Genomic DNA, 18,467 nt, shown 5'->3' with positions numbered 1-18,467 from the left:
ATAATTTTTTTGAGAGGAAATATATACTTTATATATTTTTTATTGTCATTTTAAGATAAATTCAAGAATGTGGAAGAATGTATAAGATATCCTTATACTGCTATGTTAATAAGTTCTTTGAGATCTTCGACCACGTTTTTTGCGTAGAAATATATGGAAAATTATTTCCGATATACGAAGGTTAAACATTTATATGTATTGGAAAAATCTTGCAACAGGTATCTGTATTCAGTATTCGTATTCAGTAAGATAAATAATATAATTGAAATAAAAATAGTCTTTTCAACAATTATTTGTTATTTTTATCTAGTCTGCAAAATATGTATTTCGAATGTTACATGATAAATATTTTTGTAAACTGTAGGTTTCAGAAGTTAATATTTTTTTTCTAGAAATATTAGTTTTGAATAATTTAAAAAACAATGTATTTTTGAAACATGAAAATGTATCATTTTCGAAAAGATAAAAATGATAAATATTCATTGAAAATTCATTTTTTACGATATCTATTTCCGTAACGTTAAAAAGCATACTCATCGCTCAGCATGAAATATAGTTCTTTAAGATCGACATTGATAAAAAGTTGATGATTGAAGAAGTTATGAAACATTAAACATGCTTCTTGTACCTCATTCCATGTGGTAAGAATATTCCGTGTTCTCTATGTTTTTTCGTTTTTTATATTCAACAGTGTAATTTTAGAAATTGAAGGGAAATTATATAAGCGTTACCAAAGTTGTATAATAAATATACCAAGAATTATAAATGACAAGGATAATTAGAATTGTCTACTGCATAATATAAGAATGTTTGGCGTGACATTTTCTCAATATTGTATCAATCTTCATTAGCCTACGTAGGTCAATACAATTTTATTTTATGATTTAATGACAAAAATGTACATTTTGTGCAAATCAAACTTAATTGAATATTACCGTGAATTTGTAATCTTCTAACGTCACTTTGACGATGCAGTTTTTTTTAGCTAAATTATGCCGCCCATTCACATGCATATACATATACATATACATATATGTCCAGGGACCAAGACGTACTATACGATATAAAAGTCAGGACTAAATAAAGAAATAAATATACTTGTGACCTGCTTAGTTTAAGTATATAAATTAATTTCTTCGATAAAAATTAATAAGTTTATTTTTATTTCTTTCATAAATCATAAATATTAAAAAGAACCACAAATTTTTGAACTATAATATACATCTCCTTGATATAAGTTAAAGATTGATCAAGCGTATTCTTCGTATCATTTCTAATAATTTAATGTTAAGAAGAAATAAATGTCTATCTTCTTTCTTCTAAATATAGGGAAACTATTATTTAGAAACAATCTGATATCGAGAATTTTGAAAAAATTAAACTATAATTAGTCCAAAGGATACTCAAAATCGTGAATTCTTAATCCAAAAGAATCACAAAATATTTTTTGGTGAACACTACGGTTATATTCAGACAATTAAATATTCAGTTGCAATTAAAGGGTTTGCAGCGATAAGGAGATAACTCCAATGTGTAAATTGTATTTATTAGAAAAGAAAGTGAGTTATAGGTTTCACATTGAAAAGTGCAAAGGTTTACTACTACGAATATTAGTGGACTATGAATTTTTAGCACGTTCGTAAAAGCAATTTGATTTTAATTGATTTTAAGTTGGTTTCTGTTGGTTTACTTGAACTACTGGGAAGTGGTGTAGCCTCCTCATATTGTAGCAACTCAATTCAATTATCTTTTTAAATACTTATTCTTAATGTATGTTTTTTTTTTAATGAAAATATTCTGTTTTATATGCATTGATTATTTGATTATTATTAGATTATGGATTTTCATACGAATTCATATTTTTGTTAATATAAATAGCAAAATGAAACCTAATCAGAGATTGATTCTTACTAAATATTATAATACTTATTTCACTCTGGATATTTTATATATTTTCATATAGGTATCGTGTGCATTACGTGCAGATAATATACAGAACTTTATAAACTATACATACATACAAATCCGTAATGTAGTCATAACAAAAAAAGGTCGCTACTCGATCAATTGAGTATCCATTTTAGTTTGTATTTAATAAAAAACAATTTTCATCACACATGTTCATATTCTACATTGACAAAACAATACAGATAAACTGGTAGGTTAAAAGATTATATTATATCTACTAGCATTAAAGTAGATCACCCTGTATACCGTACACATGTTCGCGAAACAGATGCGTTGACATGAATTGAAAGAGTCGCGTGACGGCCCCGATTTCTGCAATTAAAAGACAAAACCGTACGACTAATCTGCTCTTCGAATGATCGTGGGATCGCGACGATAATCTGTGCGATACGCGGAACGCGACAGATAAGCGACTTCTATTTGCTTTGGACGCTGTAATTACCGATCTAGAACGTCACTAGATTTCGATTTACGGGACTGTCCCACAAGACAACGAGAAATCGAGACACGCTGCCGGTCGTTCGACTGAACGACAACATGCGATCGCACCATTCTCGCTATTAACTTTATCTTTCGAATCGCTGCTCTGTTCTTTAACCATTGCTTGCGTTATTTCGCTGCTTTGTTGTGGTCTAAATTGATTCTCGGAAAATATCTTTGCTCTTCCGGTATGTTCGTGTTTCTGGAACGTTAGTGGACAATGTTGAAGTGTTGAATCAGAGACCCTGGATACTCTTGCACGTTACTTTTTAATTTTTCGATATGTTTGTGTCGATATATTTCTAATTTATCGATTAAGCATATTAGTGAATCGGTAAGTTACAAGTTATAGACTCCTCTTTTATAATTTCATAATTTTACACCAAATAGGATAATCAATTCTCTTATAACTTGTGAAATTCATTTATAGAGCTTCACTTGTTTCATTGCTAAATTTGTTGCTATTATACGAGAAAACTTGTTAACGCTGATATTTTCTAAAACTGCATTTATTTTTATCCACCAGGAGATGGTTCATTTAACAGTTCACTGATTCTTCCCACTGCTTCGTTTCGTTGTTCAAATTCACGTTCAGATAATTCGGATATTCGCAATATTCATGTTATTCGAATACTTTTTTATTTCTCTCAAAAACAAAATTACCCCAATTACTTAATATTCATACTCAAAATTAAATACTTAAAATTCATATATACTTCTGAATCGTACCTCAACATTAACCGACGAGCGATCAATCAATCCCGAATTAATAATTCTAAAAATTAATAATTCTATCTGTCACTTTTTCACGCGGTATCTCCCCGAATCCATTCTTCCACCACCCCAGCTTTCGTTTCCATCCATGCGTTCCCTCATTTTGTATTCAACAAGTCGGCACTTTCGTTTCGAATTTTTTCCATAAGCCGTGCACCACTATTTCACGTCTATCAGCAACGCGACTTTCACAGACACGTGCGCGATATCTCATTGCACAAGTGCGGCTGCAGGCTCCGCGGATAATCGATTCCGGATTCCGGTCCTTCGAGTCGATCCTGAGGCAATACACAGCTTCGAGAGGCGATCAAATGGACCTGTCCCTCCGTGAAATTGTCTCGAATTAACGGCGACTTTTCGGCGTGCAGTTGGTAAACGATCATCGATCGAAGGCTTGTGGCAACGTCGTTTAACGACGCTTAACCGATGTTTACAATCGACTCGTGACTTTGCTTTCGCGGGGCGAATAAGTCAATCGAGATGATTTCGCGAGTAATTCGACCAACTTACGATTACTCGTACCGTTGCACGCCATTTATTTTCATTCTGGCTTACGTGTACACGTTCATGGGATCTCGCAAACCGCGACCGCGTGATTATCGGTCGCGAATTGACTCGTGATCATGATGTATACGAGCTCGGGAAGGTATTAGAGCAGTTGCAGACACCCCTTATGAATATGTTACGTATATTACGAAACATTTTGAATTTTCATTAGCACTGGAGAAAATTTGAAGATATCTAGAATTAGGCAGTTAACGTCAAAGTCACGTTATATAAAACATCGATCATTTTATGTGATAAATGGCTCCATTTTAATATTCTTCGGGTAGATAATAGCTGTGAATATTAATTGAGAGAATTTAACAATTTTTTCGAATAAGCTGTCACGGTACTGTCATAAATGAAGAGACTATACGCGATACTCATAATATTTAGTATTCATGAATTTTTATTGAAATTAGAACAGTATGATGGAAAAGATTTATGATGAAATATATATTAAAAGTTCTATGAGAAATATTTGATTCGAAAGTTTGATTTATTAGCGTAGATCGAGTATACTACGAAATGGTACATTCATCGAGTGAATCAACGACAAAACATAATTTATTGTTTGACTTGGATTTTGAATTCAGTTTTTAATTAATATATGAAAATATAAACACTTACGAAACGTAGTTGAAATTTCACTTTAATACTGTGAAATTAGGACACTTGGACTATATGCGTTCACGGATATTGTATAAGAAAATAATTTAGTATACATAAGAGGTGCAAAAGTAATATATTGACATAGTCAAGGCAATTTAATTAGAATGAAATGAAACGAAACGAATGTGCTATAATTCAACTATTTCTCGTTTGTGAATCAATTTCGTAAAAAAAAAAAATTATTCAAAATTTCCAAATTACATAACTCATTTCTAAAAATCATTATTCTCGCCGTTAATTCACATTTAGCCCATTAAAATGCTTAATTATTAAAATAATTGCCTTGCCAATGCGTGCGAATAAAATTAATCAACGGTCACTAAATTTATAACTCCAATACAAATTTGGTTAAACTGGAACCAAAAGTTGAACTTCAACCACGTTTTTCAGTTCACACTACAACTCACTCGTTTGTTTCCAATTCAATGTCAGCTATTATCTCACGCGACAAACGACATGTGGCATAAAATTTACGAGTTTATCAAACAAGCGCTAGAGTGTTAAACATCAATACAATTAATATGCAAAACTTACGACGTTCTATACTTAATAGTCTTCTGTCTTTTTACATTCACGTGAACGTGTCTGGCAAACATTGTGAAACAAAATGTGCGCGCGTAAGCATATGTTTAAATTTTACGTTTTAATGTTCGTAAAAGAGAAAATTATCGAATATAGTCGAATAAATGAGATGCAAATTAGCAGCAACAAGCAAATATCGAGCACAACTTTACGTAAGACGTACTTGTTCACAAAAGCGAACATGAAGCATCCATTACGTCAAAGAATGTTAAATATTTTCACTCACTAAAGGGGATTATCAGCGTCTGTCACATTAGCTCCTACTTCCTACAACAAATAGTGACAATTTGTATAAGTGTTGGTTATTTAATATATACATATATATTTATATATCATAGAATCCATATATATATATATAGCTTAAATATTAAGATTTATTAGATAAATATTACTATTATACAAATATGGCATAATTCATATAAGAGAAAGAAACAGGGAATTTCTAAATAGAAAAATTTATTATATCCAGTAAATTGATAATTAATTGCTTTAACGTAACGTAAATAAATATTTTTCACACATAAACAGTTATTTATGTTCAGTTTACAATAATTTTCTTCATAAACCTATCTCCTGTTCTTTCTCACAAACTGCGGATATCTATGTATATTTATGAAAAGTTTTTAAATATAGAAATGCAAATAAACAAAAACGTACAAAATATTCAAAGTCTAGTACTCGTTATAATATTCGGTGCATGAAGCAAATCTGCGCATTGCTTTCATTTGTTTAGTTGCCTTCGTAAGAACATGAATATGCATAAACTTCCATAGTGTATTAATAAACGAATATTGGGTGGCTGTCGTTTCTCCAGCAGTTTCTCTTCTTTTTTTTTTTTTTTGCTATTTGAGTTTATCGATGAACGGTGATTTTATGCGCAGCGAGCATGTAATCTGTACGAGAAGGATTTCGCCGCGGAGCACAATGTGACAATTCAGGAGAAAAATCAAAATTCGCGGGCCACGTTCGCAGATCACGTTCGTACGTTCGCAGGCAACGTTCGCACGTTTACAGGTCACGTTCGCACGTTTGCAGGCACGTTTTCATGTTCTTACGTTTTACAGTGCGGCATTTGAATGAGCATTCAGGATAAAGATAAAAAAAAAAAAAAAATGCATATAACGTGCAGTTTTCCTGAAACTTGATAACAGGGTATCAGACGTAAGAGACTATTCATCAAATCTTTGTTAGTATTTTCCTCACTCTCTGACTCAGTTTAAATATCATGAATATTTATTTCTTTGTCCAATCACACACGGTGACGTTTAAGTAAATGTAGTGCCGATTCCGGAAACGATCTTGTCATTTTTTCGTAAGTGTTATGCGGAAATCATTTATCCTTCCTCCCATTTCGTCACATATTGTGCTGACATCTAGTAAAGAACGGAGAATTTTTGTAATCTTTAAATTTTTCTCGGAACAAGTATAATCAGAGATTCATTTGTCCATTAAATTTGACAAAAAGATTAGATTTGACAAAAAAAAAAAAAAAAAAAAGAAATAAAGAATATCAACTATAGCAATCTGTAGCAGAAAGAAGTTTCAGCAATGAACGATCAAAATAACAGGATAGTTTGAACCGCCCTTGTTACATTACTCGTTGAAGAAAGAAAGAAATTTTTCGATTGTAAACTAAAATTATACGTATCTTTGTACAAATTCTCCACATTTAAGGTGTAACAAACACTATTTAACAACAATTAAAGTACAAAGACGTATAATGATTGAATGAACTAATTTTCAAGTTATTAGATTTTGACGTACAGACGATTTTTATTTAACAATTTTGGGGGAAATTATCGTTTACGTTTATATAATTTGCTTGCAAACTGATAATATCATCGAATAATAAGATTAAAATAGAACAATGACTATTTCGATTTTTGTCCACTGCACGCTGCAATGTGCGACGGTGTACAAGGAAAAACGCAAAACGCTTTCACCTGGCTCGTCCTTGAACGTTCCCGCGCTACGGTACGATACAGCAGCAGCAGCCAAGGAAACTCCGGAAATTCAACACCGTCGGCGATCGGACGTTTTAATTAATCATTATCGGATAACGGCCAACGAATGTTGAATTCGATACGAAAGCTTAACGACCCGTACCCACTCGACTCCACCGGATTGAGATGTTCAACTTGAGGACGGAAACCGATATACGCGATCGTTTCATAACCCTTTACCTTCTAACGTTTAATGGTATTCGTGATTATAATTGAAATGTAAAAAATACGAGTTGCATTTCAAGACGACATATGAAAAGTGTGATAAGCACATTTTTGTTAATTCTTAACTGCAATTTAATTAATATTAGTTACACAAACATATATGTATATAGATGTTAATAACATGTTACTAATATGTTTTCATGTTTAAGAGCAATTTATTTTAAATTATTTTTATCCATTTGTGGTTTACAAAATTATCACAAGCGAAATAGAGGATGATGTTTTTGAGCCGTAGATGTTAAATTTATGGTTTCAACATCTTTCACAGCAATCATTCTTCTTATTCGCGATAGTTAATAATAGGATTCTGACATTTTTATTATACATCTTTCTAACATTGTCTATACGTAACTTATAATGACAAAATTTCAGCATATTCAGAAGAGTATGTCTTACCTACTTTCCAAATGATTATAACTTGTTGCCTCTATTATCTTTTTCATAATGAGAAAAAGAAATTATCACGATTCAAAAATTGAATGAATAATTTTTTGTTAGCTTTTTTATCCATTTACAAGGTAACAATGTTATTATAAATGTTTTTAGCATATGTGTGCAACATGCTTAGTAATCCGATAAAATGATTTTATGTTGTAACCGAATGGAGATTGGCACGTGTCCAGTGAATCGACAGGCCAACTTGCTGCTCGTAAATTTCGCTATAAAATACTATTGATACTCGATGAAAAAGATATACCATTGTTTCATTAAGGAATTACAAAGGTGGCCTTCATACCAATACCAAGACCACTTCAACCAACAAGATATCGACCTTCTGTCTTGATAATCAAATAATAGTCGCTTGATATTGTTTTCTGAAACGTTTACAGCTTGCAATAAAGTGTTTCCAACCTTAGTGGTCGCTTGATTTCATCGTATTAGAAAAATAAGAATGACAGAAATGTGATGGTATCTTGGACACAGTAAACATAATTAAATGAGTATCTAAGTTGTATTTACAATATTCTAATTTTTAATTAATATGAAAATAATTAACCTTCGTCCCCATTTCGTAATTTATAATTTAATATAAAAGGTTAATCCCTTTTATTCAATGATTTTACATTGAAATTTTTATGTAAGAGAAGTTATTATTAAAACACACACTGAATATTTATGATCGAAGCCTAGTTTTCTAAGGAAATTTCTCTTTATAGAATTTCTTTCTATAATCTTTTATTACAGTTGAACTTTAATATTTTTACATAAAACGTTATTTTGTCAGTATAGTCGTCTTATTAAAATAGGGAAACTTGTTAATTTTGAGCATAGTATCTACTAAAATAGATTCATAATAAAGTGTTCGAAATATAATACAAATTAATTTGCTTGATAATACACATGGCTAATTAGTGTCAACAAATCTAAATATCCATCGTTGTATAACATTGACTTATGATACAATCTACATAATTTTTATGGATAAAAATGTCTTTATATTTACTATTCGGATTTGGACAAGGAGAATCCAATAAAACTTTGAAAGATTGTACTTGTTTTCATGTGATCAAACACAGGATGAGTACACAGCTGTTGTGTATTAACAAGTGCACAATGAGCAAGGTCGTTTCTTGCGTATGTCGATCGATGAGTCTCGATTTTTCTTGCTTCCTATCAATGGTATGGAAAAAGGTACAGTGGCCTTGTGAACTGAACAAGTAACGCAGTTACATCGTTGAAGGTTGATTCTTTTTTGTTCATTTTGAAGATAATCTTTAGAACACTTGCAGATCATTTTTCCCACTTCCTCGTGGAATAAAGAAACAAAGATGTTAATACTGCCATGATTGTCTTAGTGACGTTGTCTTAACCTTCAATCAGTTCAATTAACAAACTTTATTGCAGAGAATGTCGTTCTATCCAAAATGTTATTTCGATTGAAGAATTCGTTTTGTGCTAAAATTGTTATGTTCCCGTATGTGATGTGCATACAATTTCATATTTTTATGAGTAAATACAATTTTTATTTTTAAATAATACGAGAAATAAAATCTAAATAAAATTTTCAATATAGTACTTTAATTTCGATATCTTAGATATTTTTGCATAAATATTAGTAGCCTAATTGTTACAATGAAATATATACTGAAGCATTAAATTTGGAGTAAACAATAAATATCGAACAAGATCGTCGTAGAAAGAAAAGTTCATTCTATTAAAATTAGGTAATAAATAGTATGTTGTATATAAATTTATTATTTTTGCTTATGTATATGATCGTTTTATTTTTATACATTTATATTATACTACATGTATATAAATTGTTATATAAATTGTTATAATCCTTATTTCTACTTTCTTTTATAACCTCTGGTAATGTTTTTAAGTTTTGGGAAACAAGCATGCGAATGGTGTCAATCAAGATAACACATCTGTTTACATGATTATTTATTCAGTTTGTATTGTCACTTTGTCAAAGTAGAACTATGGAGTGACATTACAAAAAAAATCAAGGTGACCTTTTGAAACAGTTAGATAAGCCTAGACTGTCATAGCAATTTTTCTATTGAACCTGTTCTACATGTATGCGACACATTTGTTAGTACAATCGATAGCAATATTTCAGATAATGATGTTAACTGTCTCACGTTCGATGTCTTTTTATCAATTCGTGCAAGTATAATATTGATAACGTTATTAATAAATCGCTATCAATTATTTAAAATTAACTGATAACGTACATGTATAGTCAACTATGTTTATCGCATGAATTTAAAAATAATACCATTGGATGTATCGTTAATAACCTAGTCAATATAATATATTATCTACTTTTTAAGTATAATTTTTAACGTTCAATGTTATTTAATGATCTATAAAACTGTTTCACATTTTACACTCAATATTTCTTTATCCTTTTCCAATTTAAATGTTAATTAAAAACCAATAATTATTAATGTCGGAAATATCATTCTTGACATTATCTAATTATAATAATGAATAAATAATGAATTATTGTCGTATTGTGACATACAAAAACGTAATTTCGAAACAAAATATCGAAGTTGAATGTAATCATGAATTATAAAATTTCGGTTATTTCTTCATAATAATATTAACGCAATAACAAGCTCGAATGCTTCTTAAATCAAACTGACGCTCAACTAATATGTTGATTCAAGATAACATGTTAATTAGTATCGATCGTATCGTTTTACATTCTTCTTTTGGTTGATGATGACGACCAATATATTGTGTGTGCGTGAGAAAAAGTTTGCAAGATCTTTATTTTTCATAATTATCTACTAAATATATATACAGAACAGTTTGATACGTTAAAAGGCCATAATATATACCCAAATATATGCATAATGATAGTGTATCTACGTAATAAACTTTTTTCAGTCATTGATATTGTAATGTATCCGTGATATTTTAAATAAATTATTTTGTATATTTTTTTTAGTAATTACAAAATATTCTTTATAATATAATTAATAACACTTCACCATACTTCGAAATTTATGGTTGCATTATATCCTTTCAATTTATCGCAATCACATTTGAAAAATGTGAGACAAAAACGAGATAAGATAAATCATTTCTGTTGATTTTTTAATTTCAATGCCATCTAGTGGCTAACGGTGTACTATAATATATGATATAGTGAAAAAGGGAAAATAACCTGTCAAGTTCACAAACATAAATTTAGAAAAGACAGGCAGATGGCAAATAGCTAATATTTTGTCAATGAGTAATTAAGCAAGCAAAGTAACAATTAATATTTGTGTAATATGTTAATCAATATTTTTAATGGGTTCGAAAGACAGGCAAAAACACATAAGTATAAACACACAACTTACTCAAAATCGATAATTCGATGCTACTAATCAATAATCTTAGTAATATGAGATTGATCGAATATAATTATTACATTCTTAAAAATGTGGGAAGTCTATTCTACTACGATTCTTGATCTTCCATTAGAAACGATTCTATACGTTATTCTTATTAATATCTGTTTACTTTTTGAAAATTTACTTTGAAGAAGCTTTTTTATGCTTCCTACATAGCTATACATTCGCACGCACTCATATACAAAATCTATTACATAGCAAGATCAATTATTTTTACAGTGCCATTAATCTAATCCTCAATAAATCTATCCGAACGTGTTCAAAGACTTTTTCTCACAAAATACGATCATACGATCGTCAACTTGAAAAATACAATAAAATTCCGTATCTATAAACTTTCTCTATCAAACGTCATCGAATGGCATTTAAACCGCGAAAAACGAATCTTTCCTAGCGAGAACGCGTTCATTTTTATCGAAGTGAAACCCAGTCGCAAGTTCCTCGAGTTTCTAACGAGTTTCACCGTTCGGCGCGAGGAAGATTTATGTCTGCAACAGCCAAGGGAATACATACTATATCCATTGGTGCAACGTCGTCGTAGAAGAGAGAAGGGGACAACGTTGAAAACGCGATCGATCGTTGAAAGATCGCGAGACGATCGACGGACCGTGTCTTTCACGATCGTCGCGTCGGTTCTCGCCCTTATACGGCGATGACCGGTTTGCAATGAACTTATCAAAAGCCGCTCGAGCGAGACGGTTCGATCATTGATCATTATCTAGTTGCCGGTAATAATCGGTCGATGGGACGCAAGAGGTTAAGTGGACCGATCGCGCACAACGTAATGGCGACCGATTTAGCAACCGTTTCGGACAAACCGGCGCGCACGATCCTTCTAAATTAGCGCCGCTTCAGGACGCGACGTGATCTCGTCTGTCCGCCTTTCTTCCGTCCACGGGCCACGATCGCCTTTTTTAAACGATCGCCGACCCAATTTCCCGAAACCCACTAACAGGATCTCGGCGTTTGGTAATTTTAAATGAACCTGAACACTGTGACACGATTTAGGGTACGGAAAGTCGTGTCGTAATTCGTACACACGTGTCTTGCAGCTCGGGACAATTTCGATCGAATTGAACGAATCGATCGAGTTGAAATGTAAATACCCTGAGTGTTGAAAAATAATAACACGAATATTTTTATTTACAGTACGTGTGATAAATGCAGCATGTCCCAAAAAATAGTCCCTCTTCGTGTTTTTAAATTGTTCGTAAGGGAAATGAAAAAATCGTCGATTTCTTTATGCGTATGATTTATCGAAGGTTGAAAGTTATAAATGTGGAAAATCATATTAGTATCAAATAGTTACTATCATTCGAAAATACGAATTCTTTGAAACGTATTTCGCATGACGGCTTTCAGATTTCCAAATGTTTTGCCAAGAAATAAAATGATCGTTGTTGGGGTTTAGAAAACATTTCGCCACTCTTCCAACGATCGTCACATGGAAATCCAGCTTTTGCATGAAGGAGTACGAATAAAGTACAATAAAATAAAGTACAATAAATGATCAAATATCATAAATTGGAAATTCAGCATATTTTTTTCCTAAATCAATCTTACTGTTCTCCCTACTTCCTCTTCGCGTTTGTATCTCTTCAGATACCTTCTTTTCATACAATACTTTTCTTCTGGTATATTCTCTTCACAAAAGATATAGAATACATAAAGACGGAAATATCATAAAAACCACCTACTGTATATGTTAATAAAATTTATCGAAACATAGCATTCAAAGTTTCGGCTCGTACAGAACCGTGAAGAGAACAGCAGGGTTAAATATTTTATTCTTCGATATTATTGTTTCATATTCTTGAAATATACTAATTTTTCAATGCCCTTCTATTTTCAGTATTCTCTAAATACAAAACGCAGATTACACTGTCACTTTGTACATGCATTCACATTGAATTGTTAAATTGGAGGATATTGATTTTATAGAGTTAAAAGAGATTGAAAGGTACAGTGTAGGTCGAAGCTAGATTAAAACTGGAGTACACATATAGGTTAAATTGAAAGGAATTGATTTCAGGGGGTTGAAAAGGTTCGTAGAAAATATTAGAGTGTAGGTTGGAAGTGAATAGGGTGTAGGTGGATACGTAGGTGGTTGTTGGGTGGAAGTGAATAGGGTTTTAAGCTAACACGTGGGTGGAAGTTGCCGAGTAACAGTGAATAATAGAGTGTAGGTGATTACGTGGGCAGAAGTTGTTGGGTGGAAATGTCAAGGTTATTTCATTCAAATGAGCGATGATGTATCCTTATCGTATGATATGACAGAATGGGGTGGAATAAGATCAACTTTATCTTATCTTGAATGATTGCCTGTGTAAGGTAATAAGTTTTTTTGGAACAAGGACCAAATTGCTACAATGTGATCATTGATATTTACTATTGCCAGTCTACAAATACTGAAATATTAATATTTTCACACAGATTCATTTGGACAAATAAATTATTATATACCTCGTGATTTTTGAAGAGAATGTTACTAACGAATGTGTAATACTATTTAACGTATTGTATATCGTTGTTTCCTAAATTTTCCTTCAGCGACACCAACTTGCGAAAATTTGATAAAATTAGGAAAACCAATATCTTTTAGAAATACTATCAGAAATACCGTATCTCGATGACAAAGTTACATAGGCTAATAACCTTATTCCGGTAATGTGCAAAAGCACATTTATTTCAATCGAAGAAAACGAACACTTCATACATTACAACCTAACATATGCATATTAATTTTCCTGCTTCGTTTTATCAATTTTCTATACTTGTAGAAACACGAATTTATCTTGTTAAGAAACGAACCGACAAAAGTGTACATGAGTTATTGATTATAGTATGATCTACTGCATGATCTAACATCTACTGCTTCTTTGTACGCTCACAAAAGTTCATTTGAACTGGTGCACGATATTTCATATAAATCCCTGGAGAGTTTCTACCTTACATAACACACTGGATGCTCTGCTAAACGATAAAGCCATTTACACCGGCTGTTTTACCAAACGATGAAGTCATTCCAACGGATGATCCTTTAATTATTTTCATCAACATATTAATGTTGCACGTTGATCAAGCAGTTCACGACCCCTTACTTAATTTCAATCATCCGCCCCGCTCGGAAACATTAATAAAATCATCAATATTACCCGCCGAATAATGTAACAGACATCAGAATCGGACATAAGAGAAGATAGAATTAAATTAATGACACTACCGATCGCGATTCATTTCAATCGCTACCTTTTTTTACTTCTGTTTGTAGAAGCTGTTAACATAAATATCATTTCATGTCGAATCTGATTAATGAAATTTGCGTACGCTCAGTGAATCTCAGCGGTCCTTTACTTCTATGGGTCTATGAAGCAAAATGTTTGAGAAGGTGAAACTGGAAAGTCGTAATTCCAGGCTACTAAATACCTTAGGATTATTCCGTACGAAGGCGTATAATTAACATCATTATGTACGCACGCTTGTTATCTTTCTGTTGCCTCTAATGTAAAAAGAAATGCACGTATATAAACTAGTTATAGTGGTATAGTTTGAGAAAAATAATTAATTCCCATCGCGTATGAGAATGATGAGATTGAAATTACATCTTCCTCCTACGAAATTTCATTCCCATATCTTTTATTAGATTTTTTTTACGCGTCATTCATTATCAGCGTCTCTGAAGCTCTGACGTCAGTTTGATGAATTATTCTAGATGTTAACGTTTGCAATAGGTATAGTAGCACCTCTTAATATTGCCACCTTATAGCGAACGATTTTTATCATAAAATTACTGAATCGCAAATTTTCTCATGTAGTAAGGTTACACAGATAAATTTATTAATTAACTATTGATGGGTATATAGCACAAAGACATCAAGTTTTTACTAATTTCAAAATAGAAATTAATAGTTTATTATACAATCCTCTCAGAACTTAAAATATTTGAATTTTCTACGCGAAAATGTGTTGCATGGAAACATCTATGTTGCGTACTGATATTCAAATTACTGCTTGATTAGTCACAATTTGAACAACGTGTATCAATTAGACGACAGTAACTAAAAACAATTTCCACGCACATTTTTTGTCAAACATTCTTTCCAACATTCTTTATCAATGCACCCAGTTAACCCTTGGCGCCTGATTGCCTATCGTATCCCAACAAGTTGCATAAAATGTTGATTTATGGTTTCAGTCGTTACGTTGATTTAACCAAAAAAGATCAGTCGGGTTTAGAAAGTTATCGTAGTCTTAACTGATGCAAGTTATTTGAACCAGTTGCTGCTTTCTTATCGTAAAGATATAGACGTAAAATCTCTAAGGATTTGTAGATTATGATATTTTTTATCTTGATAGGTAATACTTCAGTTATTTAAAGAGTGGAAGATTAGCGATAATTATGATCTCTATTGTTACTTATGTTTGTATAAATTACTCCCCTTCTGAAACTCGATGATTTTAGAAAGGAAATTCTATGTTAAAGATGATAAGAAGAATAGAAAAATGAAAGATTTGTAAACATGAACAATGAAATACACATTTTGTGGAATTTGATCGGATAGGCTATTGCTTCATTGAAATTCGTTCAAATTCAATTATTTCTGAAAAAGATTGAACTTCAATGAATAGGTTCTTTTTTAGAATTAGATTTAATTGGATTCACAAAACCTTGGCACGAAAATACAGTTAAATATCTGCAAATCTTTGCAAATCTGCAACTGATTTGTCTACGATTTATCATTTCTTATCAACGTTCCATACACAGCAGTTTATGAAAACGTTTAAACACTTATTATAAACTACGTTTATGTGTATGTTATGTACGTTATATCAGACGTTAATTAAACAATAATAAAATTATATAATATTTGATTGTGAACATATATTTAGTAAAAAATTATTGCACTGTATAAATAGTCATCTTAGACGCATAACGAGTATTAAAGATGGTTCCATTGAACCTACAACTTATTAACTTGATGATTAATTGACAGCTCAAATATATATTTGATTTTTACGAAATATATGTAGATGTGCATATATACTTGCACTAAATAAAATAAAATAAATATCTTGTAGCTTCCACGTGCACTTTTAAGCTTATCTTTTTGCCAATATAATTTTATGTTATATCAATCGAATCATGATAGCCGGGTCTCGGTCGCAGTACTAATAAAATTTCGAAATATTTCATATAATACACACGGTATATTCATAAGCAAGTATAAGCATTCGAATGATTTTGTGAATCACCGTGAGTAGGTACGTTAATTAATTCAGAGCAAGCTACAACACACGGGGGAAAATAAAAAGGGTTGCGGGAATAATAAAAGAAAGATATATGTACGTCTGTCACGATTGCGTAATTTAATAATAAGCACCGTAGAAACGTAGACCATGGCTCGATGATGTGCGACCTTGTTGCATCTGAACACGAACGATATACGTACGTATACGCCGCTTTCTCTGTAATTATAGGTTGCTCTATCGTACCAGGAACCGGCAGAGAGCGCACTTTTCCGGTTTCGCTGGCCAGCGTGTCTCGATTAATGACCTTCTCGCCATTTACGCTCATTTCGGGACTTTGGCGCACGGTTATTTATGTGCTAATAAAGACAGATGATCAGGATAGGTTCTCTTACAATCGTGATACGGATTAGGGTTGCTGCGACACGTTTGATCGGATAAACAGCGAGCACGCGATTAAATAATGAAGAAAAATTGACGGTGAATGTTACGCCATAGAAGTAGAAATGATACGCTGTAATAGCCTTTGTAGCTTTATATATCAGCTTAAATTGCGCTTCGAATATCTTCATTTTAATGAAATGTGATCATTAAATACCTGGTATCAAATTCTCCCAATTTCTAATATTTTTCGTTCTTCTCTCTTCTTTAACGCGTTTAACATTATATATTTTGGCATAGAGAACGTATGACAACATAAATATGTCGATTAGCGCTAATGATAAGAGTTAAATAACTTTAACCATTAACCAATATAATAAATAATTAATAGTTCTTGAGAAACGTTTCGTCTTATACTGTACTAAATATATTTTAATTCTAAAATAATATACATTTTTCTTAGGATCACCATGTATAGGTAAATAAAGTTAAACAGTACTTGGGATAAAGATTTCTTTTAATTTAATCTCCCATCTGTTTAAGGTTAACAATTGACACAAAGTTTAGTGCTGTGGAGATACTATATACTATATACTATAGCTTAAACAATTCAAAAAGATTTTTCAAAGTGCAATGCAAAATTCCCAAATGGTTATTCAATAAGGTCGAAAACAATTTCCATTATTTGTCCATCTAAATTTCACTTCAATCCATTTCTCATATTCGGCCAACTTTGTTAACGTTGCAATATTAAATTTGAGTTATTCCATCCATTATTCAACGACATCGCATAATTTCCTTCCTTTCATTCTCGGTAATATGAAACGTTTCTCAAAAACTGTCAATTATATATCAGATGACTAAGTTGTAACATTATCTATCTCTGGAAAAACTGCCGACCATACGACGTTTCTCGAATGCTTTAACGATGTTAAATAATTGACTGTATCTTCGAGTATGTTCCTTTTCTCTCTTCTATTGGAATATAAGTTTCATTATCGCGAGAATACACAGGCATTAGCGACGCGGCAATTTAGTATTGTTATTCACTTCCGAGTATCGGATAATCGTGTACAACGCCGATTTAAGACTTGCTAAGATCGTTTATCACAATTGTCTTTACGAACCATTTGATAAGAAGCAATTATTTTTGTTTCTTAACGTACAACCTTGAATTGGTCAAGGTAAGATCAAACAATAACTCGAACTATTTCTTTTTTTGATAAAAGAATATATAGTTGGTTTACGGGTAAAGTGATAAATATTAAAAGTCGCCAGACTTGAGATTTCAGCAGAAATAAACGCTAAGAGCGAATTATTTTCTAGGAGTATTATTCGAAAACAATTATAATAGCTAGTAAGAAAATATTAGGTAGTCCGAAAAGTTTCTTTCGTTTCATAAGGTGATAATAGATGAACAACAATTTCTATTTTACATTATTTTATTGAATTAAGTGTGATCTATTTCGTTCTATTCCTATTATTATGTTCGTGCATAATTCAATAGACTAATATAAAACAAAAAACATTGTGCGTCTATTATTTCCTTATAAAACGAAAGAAACATTTCCTAATATCATGATTCAAAAACTTTTTCAATAAGCGATGCACATAAACGACGTTTTCATTGCTAAATTCGTCGATGATTAATAATTTTCCATTTCAAACTTTTCACTTCAAATTAATTTTCTGGGAAACTTACCTTTTTATTTCTGTTACTCTTCTAATGAATTGA

At 31.6% G+C, this 18,467-nt stretch overlaps 1 protein-coding gene across 4 annotated transcripts in view; it reads right to left on the bottom strand.

Annotated features, from left to right (window-relative positions):
• The window catches only part of LOC100646539 (class A basic helix-loop-helix protein 15), a 288,728-nt gene that overhangs the window by 211,106 nt on the left and 59,155 nt on the right, over positions 1–18,467 (bottom strand). For 3 of the 4 annotated variants that reach the window (XM_048407754.1, XM_012310572.3, XM_048407755.1), the window contains one exon: positions 5,246–5,286. The exons of the other annotated variant lie outside the window; for it this stretch is intronic. The gene's annotated coding sequence lies outside the window, so the exon portion shown is untranslated. The remainder of the gene's footprint in view (positions 1–5,245; positions 5,287–18,467) is intronic. 4 annotated transcript variants of the gene reach the window in all.

This window comes from Bombus terrestris, chromosome 7, assembly GCF_910591885.1.
Source record: "Bombus terrestris chromosome 7, iyBomTerr1.2, whole genome shotgun sequence".
Taxonomy (NCBI): Eukaryota; Metazoa; Arthropoda; class Insecta; order Hymenoptera; family Apidae; genus Bombus; species Bombus terrestris.
The sequence above is the reverse complement of the archived record's forward strand: the minus strand, read 5'-3'. Positions and strand labels throughout refer to the sequence as shown.